This window comes from Haliotis rubra, unplaced genomic scaffold, assembly GCF_003918875.1.
Source record: "Haliotis rubra isolate DU_JTF1 unplaced genomic scaffold, ASM391887v1 Scf2001, whole genome shotgun sequence".
Classification (NCBI taxonomy): Eukaryota; Metazoa; Mollusca; class Gastropoda; order Lepetellida; family Haliotidae; genus Haliotis; species Haliotis rubra.
The window spans coordinates 42634-48910 of record NW_025766006.1 but is presented as its reverse complement, the minus strand read 5'-3'; the positions used below and the strand labels follow the sequence as shown (position 1 = coordinate 48910).

General features: G+C 35.5%; 1 long non-coding RNA gene across 1 annotated transcript; it reads right to left on the bottom strand.

The window, feature by feature from the left end:
• Positions 1–1922: 1922 nt before the first annotated feature.
• On the bottom strand, positions 1923–5624 carry LOC124275660. The gene is made up of 3 exons (XR_006898331.1): positions 5487–5624; positions 4438–4551; positions 1923–2297 (listed from the first exon to the last, which is right to left on the bottom strand). It is a non-coding gene; the product is annotated as an uncharacterized LOC124275660 (long non-coding RNA).
• Positions 5625–6277: the final 653 nt, after the last annotated feature.

Below are 6277 nucleotides of genomic sequence, written 5' to 3'. Positions count from 1 at the left end.
GGATACTACTGTATCAGGTCCATATTTACATCAAAGACAACTCAGTATATGGTCTATTTGAGTGATACTGGTTATCAGGTCCACATTTACACCAAGGAAAACTAAGGATACAGTAAGTTTGAAAGATACTGGTGTATCAAGCCTCTTATTACATACCAGTAATCATCTTTCTTTTCAGGTTACAGGTTTCTAATATACTGGTGTATTAGGTCCATATTCACATCAATGAAAACTCAGGATACAGTCTAATTGAGTGATACTAGTGTATCCGTCCACATTTACATCATAATCCATATATGTAAGGTTACAACATTGGGTTTATTTCTAAGAAACTAGTGTATCAGGTCCATATTTACATCAAAGAAAACTCAGGATACAGTGTGTTTGAAAGACACTAATGTATTAAGTCCATATTTACATCATAATTCATAATTTAGGTTACAAGAACATTGGGTTTAATTCTAGGATACAACTGTATCAGGTACATATTTACACCAAGGACAACTCAGGATACAGTAAGTTTGAAACATACTAGTGTATCAGGTCCATATTTACATAATCATCTTTCTTTTCAGGTTACACCAACATTGGGTTTACTTCTAATATACTGGTGTATTACGTCCATCGTACATCAAGGAAAACTCAGGATAGTGTCTAATTGAAACATACAAATCTATCAAGTCCATATTTACATCTTCATCCTTTCTTTAGGCTACACCAACATTGGGTTTAATTCTAGGATACTTCTGCATCAGGTCCATATTTATACCAAGGAAAACTCAGGACACAGTGTATTTGAAAGATACAAGTGTATAAAGTCCATATTTACATAATCATCTTTCTTTTAAGGTTACACCAACATTGGGTTTAATTCTACGATACTTCTGCATCAGGTCCATATTTATACCAAGGAAAACTCAGGATACAAGTGTATTTGAAAGATACAAGTGTATCAAGTCCATATTTACATAATCATCTTTCTCTTTTGGTAACATCAACAGTGGGTTTATTTCTAACATACTGGTGTAGTAGGTCCATATTTACATCAATGATATTTCAACAAAGATTTAGGGTATACTTGCATGCTACTTGTGTATCAGGTCCATATTTACACCATGGAAAGCTCAGGATACATTAAGTCTAAAACATACAAGTATATCAAGGACATATCTACATCAATACTATTTCATCAGAGTTATATCAAGACAGGATTCATTTTGTAAAATACTACTCTATTAGGTCCATATTTACATCAATAATATTTTGACAAGGTGCTGTAAAGTGATAATATGTTGTCTAGGTCACTTCAATATATAGCAATATTTGTGTGATAGTGGTGTATCAGGTCCATCTTGAAATCAACAATATCATTAACAATAGGTTTACTTCCAAGATACAAATCTTTCAGGTTCATATTTACATCAATAATATTTTTTCAAGGCCATGTAAACTTAAGTCATTTATGAATAATATATGAGCAGGTCACATAGGAAAGGATATATCTGTAGGATACCAGTGTACAAGAGTTTTAGGTGCATATCAACATCAATAGATTTGTTCAAGGTCATGACATGTGGCATATTTTTAAGAAACCAGAACATTATTTCCATATTTACGGAATACTGATAAGGCAATATCAGTAGTTTCTTTGTTTTGTTGCTGGTATCAATAAAATTTTCAAGTTGGCACATACATGCATGACTGCATGTTGGTGTATCAGAGCTTTAAAAAATTTAAATGCAGGTGAAAAACTTAAAAATGGTTTCTTGTCCAGATATGTAATTGAAAAATATATATCCAATTAAAGTAGTCCATATCTACGGGACAAGACTGAAGACATCAATAAACTAGTTTGGATCAGCAAAGACATGTGGGGATTGGTTGGCTATAATAAACAACAGGTTCAAATAACTGAGGGCCCAATTTGGCCTCTGCAAGAGGGTCAATATTAGTCAGAACAAAACTGCACAAACATAAGCATATTACATACAGTTCAGTTAATTACAAACAACATAGACACCAAATACCTCTATCATTTTAGGTTTCAAGTTTCATTACCAATAGTAATATAAGTACATAGAGAAATGAAACATGATATGCATAAGTAATACATGTAATATACATAAGTAATGCTATAGATGCATTAATCATAAAACAAATTATAACACACTCAAACTCAGTCTATGATGAAGATGTACCTCATTACAAACATAGCTCCAATTTCTTTTCATAAGTTATTCAACTCATTTCATGCACAAACACCTGTCTTCTATCCTTTGTCTTCAGTTTCTGTGAACCTAAAAGAAACAAAATGACCTTTCAAAAAAAGCATTAACCAAAAGACAAGTAATAGAATAGAGCCACAAGGTGCTGTTGCTCACCTGAATTTGTATTTTAGACTCTTGATAATTATGTGTGCATGTTGTGGACCAAACCATCACTTTACCTAAACCTAGAAAATCTGAGGCAGGTGAATGTACTAAGAATAGGCTCTAAACAGACATTGGGCAGCATATCATGCGTCACAGTACCCTAAAGTGTCAGCAAACTGCAATGCAGCCATCAAATCATCACTATCTTCAAAATGAATAATTACTTGCTTAAGCAATCAGGCTCTGTAAGATGCATCGGGTGATAAACATTCCCCTCTGTGAATAAACAGAACTTTCAAGATGACAGAAAGATTGGAAACTGAATGGCCCTTTCTGAGGTGAAGATGTTTAAAACAATGACAATTGATAAATAAATAAGTAACGACATAAGCTCATTTGACTTTCTCTCAGAAGACCTAAAACTTCAAAACACAAAACATGTTTATGGTAAAATAGTATATGAAACAGAACCATTTCATAATGTTATGAATTGCATGATAGCCGCAACGGTTTAATTTGGGATAAAAACAACCTAAGTCAGTGTCATCATTTGACGAAGTGCATGTAATGCACATTGAGCACAAGTTGTGTACTATATACGTGTATACTATATACGTGTACTATTATTTTTGCCAAAGCAAATATCAAAAATCCAGATCAAATTTAAGTTTCATTTATCACTTCATAGGGAAAGGCGCCTTTATCCTTAATATTCTAAACCTCTTTTGGTTTCTGCTCAAATGGTTTTAGAGTGTTAAAAAGATGACTGAATATAAACCTGGGTTTGGGTTTTTAAATTACATTTAGCGAACTTGAATCAACGATAAAGGACCGCAAAATTAAAAACAGAGTAGCTTTATCTTCTAAATCAACCACAAGCACATCAAACAAGAAGACAAAGTCATCAATATCCCCCGCAATGGCAAAATACTCTTCATGAATATGTCTACAAGTTATGATTATGTCAAATGTTTTGGCGTGTATATAGAAAAGTGGAAGGAGAGTACTGAGAGGTTTCAAAGTTCTGCTCCAGAAAGGAGCACTACCATCAAATTCAGTTGAAGCCAAAATTGTTGCCATGGAAACGCCACAAAAAAAAAAAATTATTCAGAAATCCACAACTACCAAAGGCACCAGTTCACCACTAGACCTACATATGCTTGAAATTTGGTGATGAAACAGTGAACGGTTTTTAAGTTCTGCTCCGGAAAAGAGCACTATCACCAATTTCAGTTTAAGTCAAACTTGTTGCCATGGAAACGCCAAAACTATTTGATTCAGAAATCCAAAACTACCAAAAGGCACCAGTTCACCACCAGATCTATCTATGTACCAAGTTTGGTGAAGAAACATTGAAAGGTTTTAGAGGTCTGCTCCGGAAAAGAGCACTACCACCGATTTCAGTCTAAGTCAAACTTGTTGCCATGGAAACGCACAAAATATTTTATTCAGAAATCCAAAACTACCAAAAGGCACCAGCAGACCACCAGATCTATCTATGTGCCAAGTTTGGTGAAGAAATAGTGAACGGTTTTAGAGTTATGCTCCGGAAAAGACAAATGTGCACAGACGAACGGACAGGTACATTTTAATACCCCCCACAAAACGTGTTGCGAGGGATAATTATCATCCAGAATTAAAAATTGTAATAAAAGGAGTTTTAATGCAAATAGTGTCATTTGATAATTCAAAATGATATGAGATTAGTTAGATAACAACATACTGGCAAACAAGGATAAGTTGAGAACCGACCTTACAATTGACCTGTATCAGCATGTATGAGTGCCGCCAACTGGCGCTTGCCATTGTGAGTGAAGGGGCCCCAGGTTGTCCGACTTGTTACACCGACCACGTGAGAGTCTTATGAGCAAGGTGTGTCCAGCTACGCGTGGAATCAATTTCATCCTCATGCACTGCACGTGCACTAACCTACATCTGCACTACCTTTCACAAACCAAATGGGTTTGCTCATTGCCGTGCACCACCTACTACTTGTAAATGTGTTCTCTGTGCCGGTCCAACTTATCCTTGTTTTCCAGTAAGATTGTCAAAGGTAGGATTTTACCAGTCTTTATTACTTCTTCCGAAAGCGCACTTTCTTACGTTGTTGTTTCTTCTCCATCTGCTTTGGTACAGGATAAAACCGTGATGATCTCTTCTCCTCCTTCATTTTCAGTTCCTGGTAACACAGAATGAAATTTGATTTCATACCTCAAGACAGTTGTAAGTGTAATAAATAACAACTATCATGTACTAATTAATAACCCTTTGCAAAATTAAACTGTAGGTTATATGACAAGTGATCTAAATATGACGTGTTAACAGCATATTTGTAAGTTGAAGTAGTATAGGTGGACTCAAAATCTGACATATTGTGATAAAAAAGATTAGAGCTTGATCGACACAAGAAATTTTCACATGGAAGGAGTTTATTAAAACCATACACAATGTCAGTGATGGAGCTGAGGAGAACAAACTTGAAAATATTAATAGTATTTCTGGTTGGGGTAAGCATTTCAAAATCACTGTTTTATATCATTGTCTGTGATTTTGTTATGTGATAACCCCCAAAATGGCAATCACATGAATATGTTTCATCTTTGCTTATGTGCACTCCCTTACATGTTTCTCTTGTTGTTTATTTTGCAATATGTATTCAAAATAGACATATAACCCTGGCTTATAAATATTTGGCATCATGGTGAATGGACAGAGGATGTGCAGTCATGGGCAGCAAGACATCATCACTTTGTGCCTGCCACTACACAGATGTGACTTGAAAAATGCCACTGGTGTTAACATTTTCACTGGAGCATACTCGTCTCCATGAGGCTGGTCTCCATTCATGGAGCATGTATAAACGTATCCCATTGATCTGATATTGCAGGCAGGCATATTTTGACTCGACTGAGGATTATGTTGAATAGACAGGCAAATGGACAACTGTAACTCAAAAATTCATTAAGAAGACCACTGACTGAAATCACCACAGAGACAGTTTTGAAGTTATCCTATCGAAATACAGGCATTTCCTTCCTTAAAGAATATTAGATAACGTCAACTAAGAAAACTTAAGGCAATAACATATTAAATCAGTGTTGCACTTGTACTTACCTGAACACTTTCAGCGATGAAGACAATGGTACAGTGAATGTGTTCAATGCAGTTTGCATCATGAAGTAGTCCAGCATCTGCATTTCTACTTTTAGCAACTGCATCTTCATAAACTCCCCTCGGCCACAGAGTTTTCTCCATGAGCAAAGGGCGCCAGTTGCTCATCTTGGCTGGCAAATCCTGACTGGATATACCGAAATACAATCTTCTTCAAAGCAGACATTAATGCTTCTTGAAATTTGAAACCAGAGCACTTGACCAATGCACTCAACTGCTTTAAACATTCTTCCGGTAGTTCACTCCTGTATTTTTCTTCGAGGCCATCAAAAATGACATCAGCCACAATATCTTCTGTGAATTCATACACAGAAATGATTTGACATAGTCTAATTCTACTACATAATCCATCCACTTCCTTTACTCTGTTTGGGAACAAGGACTGCCATGTTTGTAGGAATTCACTCAAGTACTGACTTTTGTCACTGCCAGATACTGGGGTTCTGTTCAGTAAACTAAATGTCATTTGCAAATAATCTAAAAGTATTTGCATATTTGATGGACTTTTTCTTTCACTTGAAGAATGGAATTCTTCAAATCTTTGTCAACAGGATCATGACCAACAGTCCTTGAAACACTTTCAAACAATTCATCTGTTTTATGCAATGATTCACCAGCAAAGTTTATCAATGGAAAACTTGATCCAATTTTGATCACTGGCTTGCTCAGTACACACTCATCAACAACCTGTGTTTCAATTTGGTACATGTCATAGTGTCTTTCTCTGCCATGCC